The sequence below is a fragment of the Peromyscus maniculatus genome, chromosome 10, assembly GCF_049852395.1.
Source record: "Peromyscus maniculatus bairdii isolate BWxNUB_F1_BW_parent chromosome 10, HU_Pman_BW_mat_3.1, whole genome shotgun sequence".
Lineage (NCBI taxonomy): Eukaryota > Metazoa > Chordata > Mammalia > Rodentia > Cricetidae > Peromyscus > Peromyscus maniculatus.
Genome location: NC_134861.1, coordinates 15,924,757 through 15,946,465, shown reverse-complemented (window position 1 = coordinate 15,946,465; position 21,709 = coordinate 15,924,757). Strand labels below are relative to the sequence as shown.

General features: G+C 39.2%; 1 long non-coding RNA gene across 1 annotated transcript in view; it reads right to left on the bottom strand.

The window, feature by feature from the left end:
- Window positions 1-6,745: 6,745 nt before the first annotated feature.
- The window catches only part of LOC121832694 (uncharacterized), a 98,112-nt gene continuing 83,148 nt past the window's right edge, over window positions 6,746-21,709 (bottom strand). Inside the window, exon 3 of the long non-coding RNA XR_006076350.2 lies at window positions 6,746-7,119. This is a non-coding gene — a long non-coding RNA (uncharacterized LOC121832694). The remainder of the gene's footprint in view (window positions 7,120-21,709) is intronic.

Genomic DNA, 21,709 nt, shown 5'->3' with positions numbered 1-21,709 from the left:
ACTCTGAGGAGGCCGTTACAGGGCACATTACAGTTACATTACAGGTGTGTACTTGAGCTCGGATATTATAGTTGCACTGGCCATTGGGACTCCAACTTTGCTCAGTGACTCAAGATGGCCTTCAGGTTTGTGGAATGGTGCTCTTTAGTTCTGCCAAAGCAGATGACTATAACTTCTGTAGAACGCATGGAAAGCACCCACCTTTTCACAGATGCTTCTAACCAAGGCCTCATCTACAGATGTGTGGGAACTGCATCATTATACAGCTATCAAGGAGGTGGTTGAGAAGATTTCCATATTGAATAAGACTCTAGAATGCACATTCCTCTTTGACTTTGTTATTGTAAAAGGTTAAGCACAGTCCTGTCTATGGCCTTTTCCCATGGAAGGAACTGCTGCATATGTTTGCTGAAAGAATCTGATCCTGGGAGGAGGGAAGCACAGCTTTTTTGGAAAGACATTCTTGACAGCTCCCTGGGCAGGGTTTGCCAAGGACTACTACTAGGAAAATAAAATAATAATGGTCCTGCTATGATGTGGGTGTGGTGTTTCTCCAGAAGGTCCATGTGCTGAAGCATAGTCCCTAATATATTATGAGGTGGAACATCTTTAAGCATCTGGGCCTAGGGACCTATGGGGAGGTGACTAGGTCATAGGAGCACTCTCAACAGGGACTAATGCTGGTCTCTCAGAATGGGTTATGTCTCATAGGAGTAGAGTTCTCATAAAGGAGTAATTCTGACCTCTCCTATGTCACTTTTTCTGCCATATTTTGCATTTTCCTGCTAGTTGTCATGATTTGATGTAGCCAGTAGTTCTTCCAAGAGGTCGAGAAGATGAGGTAGCCCAAACTTGATTTTCAACTTCCCAAACCGTGAATTACATAAACCTTTTAACTTTATTATGAAGTACCTAGCGTGGGCATATTATTACAGACACAAAAATAGAGTAATGTAGGTCCCCAAAGAAAATTCACCCTGACAGAAGGGAGATGGATAAATGATCAGAATAAATGCCATGGTTCCCAGCTACACACTCTACAAACCTAGCATCCTGCCAGTTGATCGACAGGCAGGTTGGAAGATTAAAAAATAGGATCCTGGTTGATAGCCTGCCCACTCCACTCTATCTGTCATTCTTTCTCTTCTTCTTCTTCTTCTTCTTCTTCTTCTTCTTCTTCTTCTTCTTCTTCTTCTTCTTCTTCTTCTTCTTCTTTTCTCTCTCTCTCTCTCTCTCTCTCTCTCTCTCTCTCTCTCTCTCTCACACACACACACACACTCACACACTCTTCAAACATTGCATGAAAACCACATTCATTTAATCCCTTCTACTCTCAAAAAACAGAAATCTTTGCATACAATATGGATACTACACCCAGTTTCATGTATTAACATCAGATCATATCTGATGAATGTAATTTCAGATTGTTTATAGCTGTAGAATTTGTACTATTTTGTTGTGTTAGATGTTTAATTCAAAAAGTGATTAGTGTTCCAAAATAGTGCATTAAAACATAAAATTAATTCTGATATTAATAAGCAATTTTGTATAATTTCAACATCTTTTATAAAAACAAAGAATTAGCAGGTGTATTAGGGTTCTTGAGAGGAACAGAACCGGGATTTATTAGAATGGAAAAATGGTTTACAGTCTGTGGACAGCTAGTCCCACAATGTCTATCTACCAATGGAAAGTTCCATAATTTGGCAGTTGTTCAGTTCACAAAGAGCAACGTCTCAACTGGTCTTCAGTACATGCCAGAACCCTGAATAAGTAGGCTCTAATGCCAGTGAAAGTGAAAGCAAGCAGGAAAAGAAAGCATGCTAACTTCTTTCATTTCCTTTAGATATAAGGCTGACAGTGGTGTGTCCCAGATTAAAGCTGGATCTTCCTTCCTCAAAAGATCCAGATTGAAAGTGGGTCTTCCCACTTTGAATGATTTAATTAAGAAAAAAATCCCTCACAGGTCTACTCAACCAAGTTTTAGTTAATTACTGACTGTAGTCAAGTTGGCAATAAAGAATAGTCATTACAAGTTCACCCCTTGTTAACCTGACACACAATCATATTTCCATATGTCATGCTTAATTTCCAAATAAAAACAATAATCAGTTTATATTATGCCTAACGTGATATAACTGTCACATGTGTAATTGGAAATATATTAACATGATATAACTATGCCACCTATAATTGCAATTGCACTAAATATATTTAACCAGGTCATAATTATGCTTAACATGATATAACTATCTTTCATACAACCAACTGCAAGCTCATTATGAATTTAGAATAGGTAGCAATGTCCCTTGAAGGACATTCTTTTAGTATCTCAAATTTAAATATGATGATCACTCATATTCTCTAATTGATGATCAAGAAATAGAGGAAAGAAAATACAAATATCTGTACAAACACATTTTTTAAAATTATGGCAGGAACTCATGTCAATTATCATCCTCATTTCTGCTCTGCAACTGGCCTTCACTGCTATTTCTAACTACCTTCTTCTACTACCCATTCTGTATCTCATTCATACTCAGCAAGCATCTCAACAGGTCTTGACTCTTTTCCTGGAGGAGTGACCTATGCCTTCATTCCTGGAAGGTCTATACTTTGTCATCCTTCCTGGATTAGGTTGTTGTAGTTTTCCATTGATTTTAGTCAGAGGACACAGTAGCACCCAGAAACTCCCTAAAGCATAGCCTGCATTGTAGATATAATCTTTCTTACCTCCGTCATGGGAGAATCAATCTAATTTCCCTATAGTAATCTGACTCAATCACTCCTCTTACCACTGTATTCCTTTCTAGAGGGCATCAGAAGCTCAAAATGTCAAGGGGGAAGTCTGAGCTTCTAACTCAATGGAATGTTTGTTATGTCTCCTGGCAAGAATGCTCACTCCTCTGGAATCAAAACTTTTAGGCCAGTAGAAGTTAAGGTCATGGGAATAAGAAGCAAAAACTTTCCTAGTGTGTCATTAGGGGTGATAGTTATTATAAATATTCCCTTGTCTATCCTTGATTCCTGGACCTATGAATACTGGCTATGGGAGAAACCATACCTAATATTGGATGCTGATTCAAAGCATATAAAGCCTTCTGAAGAACACTGCCCCAGCACTCCAGGCTTCTGCCATTTTATTGGTACTGCAACTGTGTCTTCAAAAGATCATCCCATCTTTTCATCAGGACAGCTGATTAAAGATGGTGGGGAACATGGTAAGATCAGTGGATTCTATAATGACCATGGGCCCACTGTCACACTTCTCTGTCAATTGAATTCCTTAAAGCATATTGTGTGAAATACCATGACAGTGGATAAGGCATTCTGTAAATCCATGGATGGTTGTTTTGGTAGAAGCATTCAATGCAGGAAAGACAAATCTATAACCAGAATAAATATCTACTCCAATAAAGACAAAGTGTTGTCTTTTGCATGGAGAAAGTGGTATAATGCAGTCAACCTGCCACCAGGTCACTAGCTGGTCACCACAGAAAGTGGTGCCATATCTGGGGATTAATGTTGATCTCTGCTACTAGAAAACTTGGCACTCAGCAGCAGCTGTAGACAGGTCAGCCTCAGTGAGCAGAAGACTATGTTTTCTAGCTCATGTATAACCTCTATGTCTGCCATCATGGCTGCTTTGTTCATGGGCCCATTGGACAATGACAGGAATGGTTGGGAAAAAAGCTGACTGTCCACATATGGGCTGTAAGCCCTTCTCTACCTGGTTCCTCCCTACCACTTCCTGTCTGATAGTTGATGATGCAGCCTCCTGACTGCAGATGAATTTTATTTAATCAAATGAATGTAACACATCTTTGCATCACTAAACAAATGTTCCAGAAGATAAACAAAAGTTGCACATTAAAATAATGTTATACAACCATGGGCCATCTTATTTACTTGATTGCTGAATGCCTTCTCTGCCAAAGCCACCTTTTGATGAGCATTTACACGGGGCACACGAATCTTCACATCCTTTGACCATTTGGAGAGACCTAGCCACATATTTCTTTCCCAGACCTCTTTTTCACCAATTTCAGTTATTAAATAAAAACAGAACACAAACACTTGTGAGAGCTAGAGTTGAAAGCATTAATGTTTAAGACAGGGTCTGCCTCTGTGTCCTAGTCAAGCCTCAGACTTGGAATCGTCCTGTGTGCATCTCCCAGTGTTGGGAGTAAAGGCCTGTGCTACTAGTTCTAGCTTGGTAGGTAAATACTTTTGTGAGGAAAACATATCAGAGAAATGAAGAAGAAATCCACTGAGTACCATGCCAGATTTTAACACCTGAGCACCCATGGAAAATTCTGGTATCTCTGACAGTTTGTTTGTACTGAAACAAATCTTTACTGGGAAGTCTCCTTTTGTCTGAGTCCATGGTAACTGTAAGTAGCCCAAATGATCAGCAGGACTACTAGATCTTTGCCTAATTTTAGGAACTTTAGGAATAAATTGGAAAAATACAGACTATCAAAGAGCTATCCATGAGAACCTGCCTGTATTTTATAGGCCAGGCATCAGAGCCTTGTGGGGAGAGTGTTATGAATGCCTTCTTTATCCCTTCATTAAATAGGGAGGCTGATCATTAGCTTTCACAGTATGTTTTAATTATGCTAAATATTGTCATACTACCACTCTTTTATTCCTTCATATATAACTAAAAATCACTACTTTGTGTGGCAATAAAAGCACGTTGGGTATTTCATGAATAATGAAAATTTGAAAAACTGTAGCTTGAGTACAGGAAGCAGTACTCAGGGGGATTCTGCCTAGCATATGTGCAAGTTGAGAGCGAACAAGAGGAATCTTTTATGTTCACTACTATAAAGACGTGTTTGTCCTCTATATTGTAAAAAAAAAAAAGAATTAGCACATGCACATTATAAAGAGCTTGACATGTATGCATTGCCAATGATTTGTTCTGAGTTAAAGTCCCTACCTAAGCAGAGATGTCCCAGGAGAAATACAAGGCTGATGCCGGCAGAAATCAACTAGACCAAACATTTGAAGAATTGCCTGAGCCCATGAACAAAAAGAATGGGAGAAGAGTGAAAGGCATAATGAAAGAAGTGCACAGTGGCTCAGAGATGAGGCTTACCATTTCTGACCAGATGTACAAGAATGATTGATTGCCTTTGTGTCCCAACTCCTCCCAAAGTCTGTAGGAGAGAGGTGCAGTCTAAGACAGCCTTTTCAAAGATGTTAATCTGCTGCTTTCTTACAAAACTGCCTTGGCTCTCCAAATAAAGAATAACTTGAAAAGATTCAGTTCCATATCCACCAACTGGTCTTCAAGGCAAAGCTTTGATATTTTAGTGACAGTGTCTTTAAATTTTCTTATAAAGCTATTAGAAGTACCACCACCCAGATCCATTGCTCTGTGGGGCACTTCAATATGCAAATTAAATGTGTAAAGGTGAGGAACTAATGGATGAAAGAGGAGGGTGGGAAGAGGAGAAGAGAATTCTATCTCCCAGATCCACCCTAAGTCACTGATGATGAGAACATGTTCTAGGCCTAAATGTTGTGCATGTGAATGTGGCCATGAAAAGCACATGGAGGTTGTTCTAGGAAGACACTGTTGCCTTCAGAATAGGAGAAGAAGACAGCCAGGTTGGTTGTTCATATGCTCTGTGGCAGCCACTAAGAGAAACAACTACAATCTGCAACTTTGCCCTTTGAATCAACACCAGTGATCCAATGACCCAGGAATTTAGGTAGAGTGGCTTTTTAGAAATGAATAATTCTTGAGTCATATGTAATCCAAGTGTTTCCTGAGGGAAAAATATGGATACTTCAAAAATTAAGGATTTGGAGGTTCTGGAATCGAATCAAAATATTTTCCAAGAGTATGACCTCTTAAAAACCTAAGCTGAACAAGACATTCTTTTTAAAGTTATTTTTATACTTATTTATTTATAGGGGGAGTGTCTGTATGGGTACACATGTGCCAGAGCGCAGAAGTGGAAGTAAGAAGACAATTTGAGGGAGTCAGTTTCTCTCATTTCTATCACGAATGCTCTGGAAATTGAATTCAGCTCCTCAGGCTTGGCAGCAAGTGCCTTACTTAGTCTGCTGAGCCATCTCTCCAGCACATATACAGTCTTGTACAGATGCAAAGAGCATTAATGGGCTAGATCCAGTTTTCATCAGCTCCCAAGTCACTTTGTCACTGTTTTTTAAACATCACCTCCTAACTCTCCATGCAGTCGTGTTTTCATATTGGTCATGATCCATTCCTGCATCCTTGGAGTCTGGCAAGAGATGAAAGCCAGAATTTCTCCAATGAAGAGTTGCTCCCTAACTATTGCTAAAGTCCACTGCAGGGATCTCTGCACCCCTCTGCTTTCTGTCACACACACACACACACACACACACACACACACACACACACACACAACCTGATTTTTTACCTATGAAATCACAGAACAGCTTCAGAATCTAAGTGGTGTGTTACACATTCTTAATGATTTCTAAAAATAGCTTCTGTTAATAGTTTTTCTTTTTTTTTTAAACTAAAATCGAATTCCTCAAATGAAAAAGCTGGTATTTAGCATTTCCTCTTCTTAACTTCATTGATAGACTTTACCAAATATTAATTTTATATCAATATAGATGCTCAATTGTGATTGCAGTTAAAGTACTTTCAGCTTTTCTTTGTTTGATAAATTTCTATACAAGGATGAAGAAATTTTTTTTAATGTTTTTAAAAATGGGCTCTGTCACCGAATAGAAAGTTGACAATTTAATCTGAAATATCTTCCTTCGTGCCTGCTCTTTAAGTGAAACATCATAAAAGCATGTTTATTTTCAGCTCTTCTGACCCATATCATGAAAACAAAGAAAACAAAAGTACCATTGTCTTCTCAGGTGTGAAGTATTCCGAAATGTTCTGCAACTTTCACTCACTTTCTTAGTTCAGTTTATTTGCTCAGGACAGTGGCTGTGATAGCGCAGACGGTTGAGTCCCTGTGGCACCTGTGTTCCTTCTCTGCAGAGGTGTTCCATGACAGGAGAGGGCAAACATCTAGTGCTTGCTCTTTCCTCTGGTGGAGGAGTTGTTCCAGTTTCCTGCCTGTTGCCGTTATAAACACCATGACCAACAGCCACCTGGAAAGGAACACGTTTATTTGCTTTATGCATCCTGGTAACAGTCCATCGCAGGGGGAAATCGGGACAGAAAAAAAAAAGTGGGAACCTGGAGGCAGGAGCTGAAAGAGAAACCCCCCAAAGGAATGCTACGCCCTGTCTTACTTCCTCTGATCGGCTCAGCTGCCATTCCTATACAGTCCAGTTCCACCTGCTTGGAGATAGCACTGCCCACAGTGTGCTGGACGCTTCCACATCAGTAAACAATTCAGAAAAAAATGCCCCTCCCACAACACGCCCACAGGCCAGGCTGGTAGAGCCAATTCCTCAGTGGGTTTCCCTATTCCCAGAAGACTCTAGTTTGTGTCAGTTAGACAAAAACTAGCCAGCACAGGAATTAACATCCAGGTCATGTTTATGTCTGCAAAGGCAGTGGCACTATCGATGAGAAGTAACACATTCAGCAGAAGATAGCAACCATTATTGTACTTCACAGGCTAAGATCAATTAAAACACTATTTTCTGAATCAAGTTTCCACCTAAAGGTCACAGTCATAAATTTCCACCACCCTTCTTCTGTGAAATGTGTAAATACTTGTCTGACTGATAATATACTAGGTACGCAGAAAGCAATTCTGGGGGGGGGGGTGCTAAGATGAAAGTGGGTCGTCATTTTCTTTTAATTCTACAGAAATAAACAGGTCTTGGTGAGAGGGAAGCATTTCTTCAGAGGAGCCCAAATCTAACCCTAAACAAGACTGTAGATAAGTAAGCCATCAGAGTATGACATCGCTTTCCTAGAATCTTGCTTTTGATGCTGTTGACAGGGCACCCACATGAATCTTACTGTGCACAAGCAATTCCGGGATAAACTGAGAAAATGAATCGACTGCATTGAAAACAGTAACCTCACCATGCCTTGGAAAGTGTTTTAGGGTTCTCTAAACTCAATAAGGTGTTGTAAGAAAACACTCTAAGAGAAAGTATTCCCAAGAATGAAACAGGCAGATACATTTCTGCTTTTAAAGACAGGGCACTGGGGTTTGGAATAGAAGCGATACAGCTTCATAATTGTTTTGAAGGAAAAGTACAAATCCACTCTCAGGTCATTTCTTTTAGAGCCTGAGTTGCTGAGGCATGAGGTATTGAAGTGTGTACATCAACACTAACCACAGACTGGCTTAGATAAGGCACTCTAGAATAGTGCACTTGTATATGTCAGCCCAGATCCATGGGATGGCACAAGAAGAAATGACTCAGCCCCTGAAGCTTTGGCACATGTGGTTGTCTGAATGGGAAGATGTGCTGGACAGAGTAGAGAGTGGCTCACCCCTTCTCCAAAGACTTGCATTAGCCATCACCAGGATAGAGATTTGGAAATGCGGGCACTTAAAATGAAACTAATAGGCACTTGCTTGTTTGTTTGCTTACTTGCTTTTGTAGATCTCGAGGTGGAAATCTGAGAGTACCTGAACAAGTACTCTACCCTCAGCTATACTCATCAACTGGGGACCAAGTGTTCAAATACATGACCATGTAGGGAAGTATTCCTCATTCACAACATGTTTACTACAAAAACATGCTCAATACCTCATAATTGTTTTTTAAAATCTCTTTAGTGGATAAATGAGTACTGTCTTTGATCACTTCCCTGAGGATTACTCCTGAACAACAGTCGCTTGTTCAGCACACCATTTTAATAGAGTTGCAGTGACATATATACAATATATATGAATAAATATATATTCCTAAAGATAATGCCTGTCATATGCTCAGTTAGAGAAAATGTAGATATGGTCCTGAAAAATCCAACAAATAGTCTTTGTCATAACACATCACATCATTACTTACTTAGAAATTCAGTTTATGTTTGAATCAAGATTGCAGATTTAATAAGTAGAAAGCAATCATTCTTCTCCTTCTTCTGTCTGTCTCTCTCTGTTTCTCTCTCTTTGTGTGTGTGGTGTGTGTGTGTGAGAGAGAGGGGGGGAGAGGGAGAGGGAGGAAGAGAGAGATTGCAGATTTGGGCATATGGGGAGGGATGGTGTGGATCTTTAGCTATCTATTGGGAAAGATATGTGGATTGTCCTTAATTAAATGTCATAAATCAGTTTGTTCTAGCATGAGGAGTTATTTTAATCAGCCACAAAATTAAGTAAACTTCCACATTTCAGCTATTCATTTCTTACTCCCATTTTGGATAAATCATTCATGATCATCTGTGTAGCAAGCTTTTTTGTTGGGCTGTCTTTGGACCTCCAGCCCATATATAACAACACAGAGACTTATTATTAAGAAAGCTCAGGCTTAGCTTAGGCTTGTCACACTAGCTCTTATAACTTATTTTAACCTGCTTCTACTAATCTACATTTTACCACTTGGCTTTTTACCTTTCTTTAATTCTATATGTCTGACTTCCTCTGTGTCTCATTGGCATCTCCAAATTTCTTCTTCCTAGAGTCCTCTCTGTCCCTGGAAATCCTGCCTAACCTCTTCCTGCCTAGCTACTGGCCATTCAGCTCTTTATTAAACCAATCTGAAGACGCCTTGGCAAAGACACATCTTCACAGTGTAAACAAATATTCCACAACACCTCTGCTGTTATTGAATAATATACCCCTATTTTTCTACAATGCTTCTGCCATTTGTCACACTGTATGCACTAGAAACTTGCTCATGAAACCTGTTACTCAATTACAATGAAGGAGAGAGCTACTGGGAATTCACCAATGAGAAAAATGGTTGGGGAACGAAATTTCCAACAAATCAAAATGCTGAGACATGAGAAAAGAATAGACCTTCCAACAAACTGGGCCAGTGTTCATAATAGGAAATAAGGCAGAGAAGGGCAAGAGACTAGAAACTGATCAATCTACTGGTATATTTGTACATGTATTATTCTGTGATTAAATCAGAATAAATATATGAAGACAAATCATGGTTTCTGAATGAATCTTTAAAATGTTTGAAACAATTTTCAATGTGATTTTTTTTTTTTTTTGGTTTTTCGAGACAGGGTTTCTCTGTGTAGCTTTGCGCCTTTCCTGGAACTCACTTGGTAGTCCAGGCTGGCCTCGAACTCACAGAGATTCACCTGCCTCTGCCTCCCGAGTGCTGGGATTAAAGGCGTGCGCCACCACCACCCGGCTTCAATGTGATTTTTAAGACTTCTATATTTCTTTCTCTTCTTTTGCTTGAATCTTATTGAATAAAGCATAGCCACCTAGTATTACAAATATACTATTACAGGCATGTGCTAGAATATAAAAGCCATTCTTTTGTGGGATAAAAAGAACATTTATGCAAACTTTTTGCTCATATACTCTAATTTGAGTTTTAATTATGTATATATCTTCCTGGGGGGAGGTGCACATGAGTGCAGGTGCCTGTAAAGGCTAGAACAGGGTATTATTAGGTCACCTGAAAGTGGACTTACAGTTGTGAGCACCCTTACAGAGATGCTGGGAACCAAAGTGCAGCAAATACTCTTAATCACTAAGTTATCTCTCTAGCCTCCACATTTATCACAATTACATATAACATTTATATACAGGATTAATTTAACTATTATTATGTATAGAGAAACACTAAATGTAAATTATATTTTAATTTTATACATTAATGTTATTTTACAAATTCTATCAGCTAATTTTATACCTATAATTCTCACATGTATAAAACTTTAATTTGCTGGGCGGTGGTGGCTCATGCCTTTAATCCCAGCACTCGGGAGGCAGAGGCAGGCAGATCTCTGTGAGTTCGAGGCCAGCCTGGTTTCCAAAGCGAGTTCCAGGAAAGGCGTAAAGCTACACAGAGAAACCCGGTCTCGGGGGGGGGGGGGAAACAACTTTAATTTGATCAGGCAGCTGTCTTTTAGAGAAATGAGTCAAGTCCCTTTCATCCATAATCCAATACCACCTGCCCTTTTGTACCTATACATCTGCTTATTAGAATATTTCTTTTGCATTTGTTTCTAATTGTTTCTTTAAATGTTATTGCATAGCCTATTTTATTAATTAATAAGTAATGCTATATCTTAGTATGTGATAATACCCAATGTGCTTCATAAATATATAGTATTTTGTATTCATCATCACACTTTGAAATATCCCCCTATTTCTGATTAAATGTATTATCAAATGTATAATATATAGGCCCAAATGACTGAAAAAAGTTGTCCAGGTCACAAATGTAATATACACATAGTCAGGCTTGCTTCTCAGAAAGCTCCTTCCTGGGCCAGTCTCTAGGCTGTTTTCTGGTATTGAACACTCTGATGAACTGACATTTAAGATTCTTGCTTATCTTCTTTGGGATCCAGCCATTCTCTTTGGCTCTCATTGTTCCAGCACTTAGTAATGCTGTACTATACAGCCCTTGACTCTGTCTAGAACATGGCACACATTTCTCCAGCTGCTAAGAGAGTAGCTGAAGCTCTCAGCTAAATTCTCATTAGCCACTGCCTTTGGCTAAAGGAATTACCCAGAGACATGTCCATCAGCAGTGATAGATCATGTGATCACACTGGGAGTGTTGAAAGACCATCTCAGCTCTAGGGTGACATGTGTGATTTACTGAGGACTTTGCTTAGACTGCATTGACATTTCGACTTTCATCTGCCTGGTCTTACATCACTTTCAAAGACATAGACTCCAGGTTTCTCTTCATGTGACTCCCTGAATGGTAATTCCACAAGAGTTGGTATTTGGGAGCCAATTCTATAGGAAGAATTTGCTAGATCAAGATGGTGGTTAGACAGTAACACTGTAAATGTGGGACCCAAGAGTTTTAGGGGAAATGACTTCATGTCTTGCCATCATTGAAGATCCCAAGGCCCCAACAGTATCCATTGTCAGCACCAATCACACCATACACTTAGACCAGCTTTTTGGCTTGCCAAAATTCTTTTCTAAATATATTTCAAGAGTTTTGATTACTTAATAGTCTTTACTTTTATTTTCCAGTCATAGCTGCAGTAGTTTTCTGAACATATTCTTAACACGACATGCAGTCTATGAAGAACCTTTAAAGCATTTTGTGAATTTCATGCATGAGCATGGTATCTACATCATTCTAGCCCCTCCTTCTATGCCCAATTCCCCCACTGTACAAGCCCTCCCAAATTCACAATTCCTATTCCATATTGTTGCATATATATATATATATATATATATATATATATATATATATATATATGATATACTGAGTCCATTCAGTACTGCTCATATGTACATGTGTCAAGAATTGGCCTCTTAGGATTGGATACCTATCTGGAAGCTTGTCCTTGTGGAAAATGATTCTCCCTGTCTCAGTCATCATTGAGACCTGTAGGTCTTCATCTAGGATATGTGGAAATTTCTTTGTCGACACTGGCATGTTAACTGGTGTCATTATGCTGGTCTTGCTGAGGCAATCATATTGGTTGAGATTTAATGGGTATATTTTTCCTTTTGCATCTGGTGGTCACTATCTAGCAGCCAGCGTCCTCGACCTATGGCTCTTACAATGTTACCACTCTTCTATGATTTTTTTTCCTGAGCCTTTGGTATAGGAGTTGCATTTCAGATGTACCAGTTATGATTAGTCACATCAGAGTCACTTTTAAATCTGAATTTTGACCAGTTATGGGTCTCTGTAATCATCTCTATCTGTTGCAAAAAAAAAAAAAAACAAAAAGAAGCTTCTCTGATGAGAGGTAAGAGCTACAATAACCTGTGATATGAGGGTCAATATTTAGAATATAGTTTAAAATTTATAGTTCTGGGTATCTTGTGGAGAAAAATCAATGCTGAATTTATGCCATTATTTGCAAACATGTGTAACATTGGTTACACGATAACATATGTCCTTATGCCATACAGCCACATGTCCTAATAGGTAATGGTTTGATAGGAGCATCATGATTTGGAAGGCAGTGCCCCTACCAACTGATGGCTTGTTTTTAAAGCAAGTATGTCATTTTCTTTGGCTGGTAGCCTTTGACATATGGGATACAATATGTGGATTATATGGTTAAATGTCTTTTAAGTAGGTCACATGATACAAGGGATGCAGAACACACTTGTCTGTGAAGTCAACATTATACATTAGGCTGCAGGAAACTGTTACCCTCTGAGCATGGAACATGCTTGGTTAGTTTTGTCAGTTTGACCCAATCTAGGGTCACCATGTAAGAGAGAATCAATGAATGGTTGTTTAGATTAGGTGTGTCTGTGGGGATTGTTGGGATTGTGCCAATTGAAATGAGATGACCCACACCATTCCCTCAGAAAGGGATAAGAGTGGAGAAAACAAGAATAAGTAGAACTGGCTACGCATATATTAACTCATTCCTCTCTGCTTCCAGATTGTCAGTGCCATGGGACAGGCTCTCTTCTTTCTCCTCTCTCTTTCCCTGCCAGTATAGACTACATCCTTTCTGGAACTCTAAGCTCAAATAAAACTTTTTTTCCCTTCTAGTTTCTTTGGTCAGAATATTGTATCACAGCAATTGCAACAAAACTAATATAGGATGCAAACTCATGTCTAGAGCGTATATCAATTATAATTTGGAGAAATAGCACTAGATTCTACAGTGTGAAGGATTTAGTGTGACTAATCTCTGGAGCTAGACTTCACAAAGGGTCACACCATGCCAAAAGTTCAATCTTGGACCCATGAAAGGGGCATTCCTGTTCAATTAAGTGCTGGATGTCGAATCATGGTGAATTATTTATGAACTTTAATTTTGTACCAAACTTTAGACCAGTGTTTCTCAATCTTCCTAATGTTGTGGCCATTTAACACAGTTCCTCATGCTGCGGTGATGTGACCCCAACCATAAATTTTTCATTGCTACTTCATAACTATAATTTTGCTACTGATATGAGTAGTAATGTAAATATCTGGTATATAACACCCATGAAAGGGTCATTCAATAACCCCCCCCCACACACACACACAAAGGAATCACCACCCACAGGTTGAGAAACCCTGCTTTAAAGGTTAGCCCATATTCTGGTTTCTTACAATTACTTACTCCTGCATAAGCTATTTATTCTGATTTGTTATTTTGGCTTAAGGAGGTCAGGAAATTTCAGCAGGTTTTCCTTAACCCATCCTATCCTAATGGCTTTTATTCTTCAGGTCAACGAATAAAGTGAGAATTATGCCAACTATTAAGGAAATCTATCCCAATTATATTCTGGAAGAATGTGGGCAGATAAAACCAGTTCTCTGGGCCCTTTGAATCACTATGTCATAGATCTGAGCCTGAGGCAAATTTAAGATCTCATCTCTTTTGGAATGCAACCTATTGTAGGAGGCTGGCATCAGTGTTAGTTCTATATGCTACCTAAGCATCATGTGTGTGCAAGTGCAAGTACCTTGATAAATGGATGCAAGTCCCTTTTGGCATGAGGCTGTGGTTTTTGTATCCTTTACATAGGTGTTAAAAGATCCTCGCCCATACTTTAATCAATGGACTTTGTACATGTGAATTCAAAATTGGAGTGAGCATTTTCTCTCTCTCTCTCTCTCTCTCTCTCTCTGCTCTCCTCTCTTTCTAATGCCCACAGCCATCCTTCTCTCTTCATGATGTTCCACTTTGTTTTGGGCTGGAAAAAGTAAAGCCAATTCTTCCTACACATTTATTATCTATTAACCTTTGCCACACCTCTTATTATTGCTATTCTCATTTATTTCCACTTTGCCTTTGATAATTAAGGTCAACTACTTGACTTCAGTCATTCATTCTGGAACCCCATGATATAACATTCTACTGCAAGTCTGTGCCTCAGGGTTACTGTCATTGAGGCCCTAGGTAGCTTGAACTAATGCATGACTTTAGTGAAAGATCCATCCCAGGGACACATCTGGTCTACATAACAATTCCAGCATTGCTTTTAGCTTTCTGACTCTTTCTTGAAAATTATGCAAGGACGCTTAAAAATACCTTATTTTCTGTAGGTCTTTTCCATTCCATTAGCATTTCTGAATCAGCTCTAGAGGACCCAGCCAATATATTTACTTCTAAGTGATGGATGAGTATTGCTAGTATTCAGTCCTGACATCTAGTTGTTCCAGCCCACTTCTGTCCTACCAGTTCCTGATGATATATGCTTATAGGTAACAACAGTGGACTTCCGACACAAGCTCTTCCTTCCCAGTCCCAGGAGTGGATTTTCCTTCCACAGTCAAGAGACTTAACCTTAGTGGTCCGTAGACAACTGAGTGTCACAGGATAGACCATAAATGGGACAATTTCAGCTTAGAGGCTTTTTTCCTGGATGTATCTCTGCAGGGTCTCCAAATAAGAGGAGGCTTTTACCCTCTCACACTGACTGCCTCTACTTCATGCCTTCCCCACACATCATCTTCCCACCTCCTGCAGTTGCAGTCTTTTATAACCAAGGCCTTGCTTTTGTATAGGATTTGTTCTGAGTTTGAGAAGTCCTCTTTTGAAACATTCTCATACTTTTGATTCAATCCTGAGACTGGTGTTTAGTCAGGTTGTCTCTGATGCTGCAGATGAAAAGGCTTTCCTTCCAGGTGAACACAGAGAACTGCTCACTTTCCAAGCACACTTGGATTGTTTTTAGCTGAGCTGAGGCATGGTTCCGTAAAAACACACAGAAGACTTGAAATGAGTCTTTGCCTCCTGTACACACACATGCTATCAGTACATGCTCCAGCTTACTCAGAATCAAACCCTTCACCTGTATTTTGTTATTACTCAACTCCCTCAGTGAAAGAAAGACTTAGCAGCCTGGAGACTTCTCCAGGCTAGAGACCATCACATACTCTATTTGTCTCTGGTGGTAGGGGACTTCCACCATCAGATGAACTATGATATAGCTATAAACTCACTTATTGACACAGTGGATTCTCCTATCTCTAACTGACTTCTTGCCTTCCAGCACTCCAAGAATTTAGTGAATAAACAGCAAAGGGTAAAGAAAGCAGGAAATCTTTTTATCTCGAAATTGCCAACTAAATAGAAAAGTAGTCACTGTATGGGTGTGCAGCTTGAATTGGACAGTGAGGGATGTGAACTTGTGGGAGCACAGAATGATAACCAAGAGTTTGCTGACATGTGATAAAAGTGTGCTAAAAGACAGTTTGTGCCTCTGAGTTTAAAACAATTTCCCCACTGGGTGGCAGTGGCACACACCTTTAATCCCAGGACTGGGGATGCAGAGCCAGGCAGATCTCTGTGAGTTCAAGGCCAGCCTGGTCTACAGAGCAAGATCCAGGACAGGCACCAAAACTACATGGAGAAATTCTGTCTCAAAAAACAAAAACAATTTTTTTTCTCATGGCTGAGGAGACAGATTAGTCACACTTGGACTTGGGGATGCTCTTTTCCTGCATCTTCTCACTGCTGTCACACCCAGGTCCAATAGAAGACCACCACTGGAGCCCATGGATCATCTACAGTCATTGCATGCTGTCAAATACAGCCTGTCATGGGCTCTTTTGTGTCATGTGCTCCATTCCTGACTGTCACTTTGATGACAGGCCCCCTCCTATCTTTTATCATTATGATTCCTAAAAGCCCTGACAAAGTTCTGGTGTTACCCACTTGTTACCATGGATTTTCTGAAGAAGAGAATCTGAGATCATTGCTTTTCTGGAGCCATTTAGTGAGGGAATACTTTAGAAAATAGAGGAAAAATGGGAAGGGAGACATGCCAAGATTATAGTCAATAGCTGGGCAGTGGTAGTGCACACCTTCAATCCCAGAACTTGGGAGGCAGAGGCAGGTGGTTCTGTAGGAGTTCTAGGCTAGTCTGGTCTACAGAATGAGTTCTAGGACAGCCAGTGCTGTTACACAGAGAAACCCTGTCTTGAAAAATAAAACAAACAAAACCAAAACAAAACACTAACAAGACTCCCTAACATTGTAAATGGGTCTGTTTGATGCTGTTTATTAAACAATAGCTTAAGTCAGTCTGTATTCTTGGAAAAGGGCAAAGGATGATTGTTTTCATCTAAATTGGTATGACTAACAACCTTCTTGTCTTTTTTATACCCTAATTTCATGGGCCCTTTCCCCAGTAGTCTTCTCTTTGGGTAAAAGGCACTGGCTGTATCAAAGTTATTTACTTATCTAAATGTTTTCAGAGATAAGAGCCCAGGCCACAAGTGTGTTTGGGTGACCTTTATTCACATCTAATATTGTTAGAAGTGGAACATCAGAGCTTCCAGTTCTAGCCTAGCCTACATATTCAAATATCACTTTAACTGAAAGAAACTTATAAGGTAGCGCTCTGCATCAGCTCTAACTAATCTACTTTGCTGAGCTAAATTGCTGGAGATTTAGCATAGAGCTTTGCTGCAATATTCTAACGGTGAAAAATCAGGTGCAGAGCAAAGGAGATTAATGTCTCAGCCAGTACCATATATTTCCTTTGCTTAATGTGGAATGCAGTATTTCCTCTCCTGGTGAGGCTTCAAAGAATCATCATACTTCAGAGTGAAACTAATTGCCAGAGAGAATGGAAGTTCATTTCCACAGATGAGATGGCTCCTCAGGCCTGGAAAGGAAGACTCTTTCTTCAATCTTGATTTGCATTCCTGGGGGTGACTAAAGATACTTGAGGACGCCTGCACTTCCGGCTGCCCAGCTGCACAGGCAAACCCTTTGTCTTCTGAGGCTGATGTTCTTAGGATGTCTGTTCTGCTCAGCTGTCTTGCACCAGAGAACAAAGAAATGTGATTTTTGCATTGATTTAGTGGTGATAATTTGGGTAATGATGATGATGCTAGCTAATAATTACACAATGATACAAGATGTTGTGTGAGGCGCATCATACCAAGATTTTGTTCAGCAAGCCTGTGTACATACAGATTATATAGCATTAACAGCCTCCCACAAAAGAGGAAATAATCTCAATGGAGCAATCACTCTGGACATGAAAAAAAAAAAACTAAACAAAACATTATCCTCCTCTCTTTATTCTCTGCCTCTTGGTACAAGGAAAGTACTTTAGTTATGATAGATAACATTATTCTAGCATAAGAGAGGAGCCAAAGGGCAAAACTAGAATATCACAGTTGGACATGAATTCTTAAAACCATTTACTCAATTCATTGTCTTATACCTTAATGCTCAGGAATTTAAGGGCATGAAAGGTGAAGTGAACCCCTCGGGGTCAGAGAGACATATAAAGGATGTATCCAAACTTAGGTTTCATCAACCTAGATGTCGTAGATGATAGTGATCTAATTTGCAATTATGCTACCTTTAATGTTTTTTAAAAAATTCTCAATCTTCATATTTGAAAAAATTTTACAAAGTAATACCTAACAGGTGATAATGCAAATAAACAATATCAGGAGATAGAAAACTGAACCTCTTTTATAAATGTTGTAACTGGAACTGCAGTCCAAAGAATACATGTTAATTGAACATATCTGGTGGCAGTTAATTAGATCTCTACCAGCTCAAATCAGGTACCAGTACTTGCCACTGGGTGATGTCCATGACGCATATCTTCCCTTTCTTGCAGCACAGGTGAAAGTCCACTACAGAAAAGATTCAGGCAATCACACCCTTTTCTTTGCAAACATTGGAATATCTCCACTTAAGCTAAAACACTAAGTGATAAAGTCCTAGGAGTTAAAACAAACATCCCTGTGTTCAGTGCATAAAAATCTAAGTTTAGCTAATTTAATTCCAGTACTAGGGAAGTATTGTTATGATTTGAATGTTTTCTTCTTCAAAAATCCACTTAGAAATTTGACTGTCATGGTAGCATTGTTAAATTGGTGGGACTTTTGAGAACCTTCAGAACATGCTAAAGTTACGAGGACTTGACAGCTGCATGGGGTAGACTGGGTCTGTTATAAAGGGATTTGTTCCATTCTTGCTTCTCTTTGTTCTTTCACTCTTCTGCCAAGAGTAACATTCCTTTCTTCTGAAGAATGCAATGCTCATGGTGTTCTCTTGGAAGGACAGCTTGGGTTTCTCCAAACAACAAAACTAGTGGTGTCTCGGTCTTGGACTTGCTACCCTCCAGAATTATTATCTAGAACATGTCTTTCTTTATAAATTACATAATCCTAGATATTCTTTTACAGTATCATAAAAGACAGTCATAATCTAAAAAAAAGACATTGATACAATAATGTTTGAAGCAATTATAATTTACAGATACAGGCTAGAACCAATAAACAAAATGATAGAGTTATTTCACTGGACTTGTAACCAAAGGTTCTAGAATCTTTTTTAACTACTCATTGAGCAAGACCAGGCATAACCTTCAAAAGGTTAACTTTCACTTTCCTTAGATGTAAGTCATTGCCTGACTCATGGTGTTCTCTGCATGTATTTTTTTCCTACTTAGAGCACAAATTCTTGCTCATGGTCTCTGTAAGCAGAGCACTCTGAAGCAGAGGAGCCTGACTTCAGGAGCTCTAATCTGACCGCTCCTTCTGAGGCACTATGAGGTAGACCCTAGTGACTCATTCATATGTCTGTTCCCATAGAATTTGTTCACGCTGTGCTATGGTGACATTCTACCTTCTTCCATGCTGATGTTCCTGAAAGCTTCCCACATTGCATGACCCTGGAGAAAATGTGGGCATTTTCAGAGTTGTAAACAGTAGGCAACCAGGGAGACTAGAACTGGGCTTTAACATAGTTGGACTATGTGATGTTCGGTAGTTTCCATGTTTTATGAGCTTCTGCTAGCTCTCCAGTGTTGCAATGGCTCAAGTAGTAGTTGTGTCTATCACCTTAACTCTTTTCAGAGATGTGTACTCAAATTCGTGGGCAGCACCAAAAGTTCATGAGTATCCAAACAGAATGATGATGATTTGAAATGCCAAAGACACAAAGTAAGTCTCAATAAAGTTACCTTTCCATGTCCTCATGTGCCCTACCCTTGACTAAATGCAAATACCTTTACTGCTTATATGATCAAAACCATATTAAAGGGTTTATGAAGAAGAGCACCAGACACCTGAGTTTTCGCCCATCCCAATCCTACTTCCCAGGTACTGGAAACAGTTATCAAATCCAGTCAGACATTTTTGTGTCTGATGTCACATCTTGTTTGTTCATTATGGGAGCAGTTGACAGAGTATGGCAATGTCAAGGATTCCAAGGCCTTAAGCACATGGAAATGGCAAGGTCTTCCCATGGATGACACTGTATGCAAGACATATCAATCACAGTTTCCTCCTCCAAAATGACTGCAGCCTGAAACAGTTCCCCTAAAGAGATTCCGCTACTGAGACAAGTTAACCTGTCACCTCATTCAGCTGAATATAATAAACCTACCTACTCATTCAGCTGTATTTGATAAAACCACCTCCCCATTCGGCTATATATAATAAACCCACCTCCTCATTCAATTATATATAATACATCTACCTCCTCATTCATCTATATAGAATAAACCTCATATTCATTCAGCTTTATGTAATAAGTCCAACTCCTTATTAAGCTATATGTAATAAGCCTCCTCCTCATTTAACTGTATAATCCAACCTCCATTCAACTGTCATGAATGTGCTTTTTCCAGACATCTCTATCAGAGCACATGACCCACCGAATTCTGGCTTTTCTGTGTATATGTTTACCATTTCTTCATTCCCATTGTCCCAGGTCATTTCCCAGGCCATGAAGGGCATGACAGCCCATGTCATAGAATATCTATTAGTTACACCTGGCTGATTTGGAAGACTGTGCTCTTCACTCACAACAAGCAATTGTTTCTATATGGTTCTTCTATTTTGGATCCTGAGTAGCATATCTTTCATTTCATCAACTACAGAAAAAAATAAGGAGAAACTAAAACTAGTCTACATAGTGACAACCAACTTGTAAGGAAAACATAGAAAATAAAAATAACACCAAAGAGCAAAGCAAAAATACATGTTTACCTTATGGAACATGGACTGTAGAAAAGGGACAAAAGAGAAAACAAGATGTGTTTTTGGCTGATAAGATTAAGACAAGATTATGTCCTTCAAAGCCAGAAGGACAAGGTTAGAGCAAAGCAAATTCTACATTATATTTTTATAGCTATAATATACATATGTTTGTCTGTGTGTGTGTGTGTATGTGTGTGTGTGTGTGTTTTCTCAATCTGCTTTGTGTTACTGAAAAAATTCCTGAGACTGAGGTATTTATAAGTAAACATAATAGTTTGGTTTATGATTATGACAAATGATAATTCCAAAAAGCATGCAACCATTGTTCGAGCAAAAGGTTTCTCCTAGAAGGACCACAAGGAGGAGCTGAAAAGGGACTCAGATGAATGCAGGAGTTACAAAACACATGGACTAATATTGTTTTATAGCAACTGCTCCTAAGACAACTAATTCATTCTCCAAGACCAACATTAATTCATGCATGAGGTTGGAAACTCATGATTGCAGAATGCCCTACTCCGCCATAACTTTTAAAGCTCCCCACACCTCAATATCACCTAATGACACCTAATTTGACAATAGAAAAATTATTGGGCAGCAAGCCACAACCAAGTATGGTAGCATATACCCATTATTCCTCATCAGAAATAGAAGCCTTACTCCCATTTTAAGACAATTTAAGAAAATTTTTAGCACTTGGCCAATTTAAAGTCATCTATTGTGCTTTGAAGGAAGAACTAAAAATCAA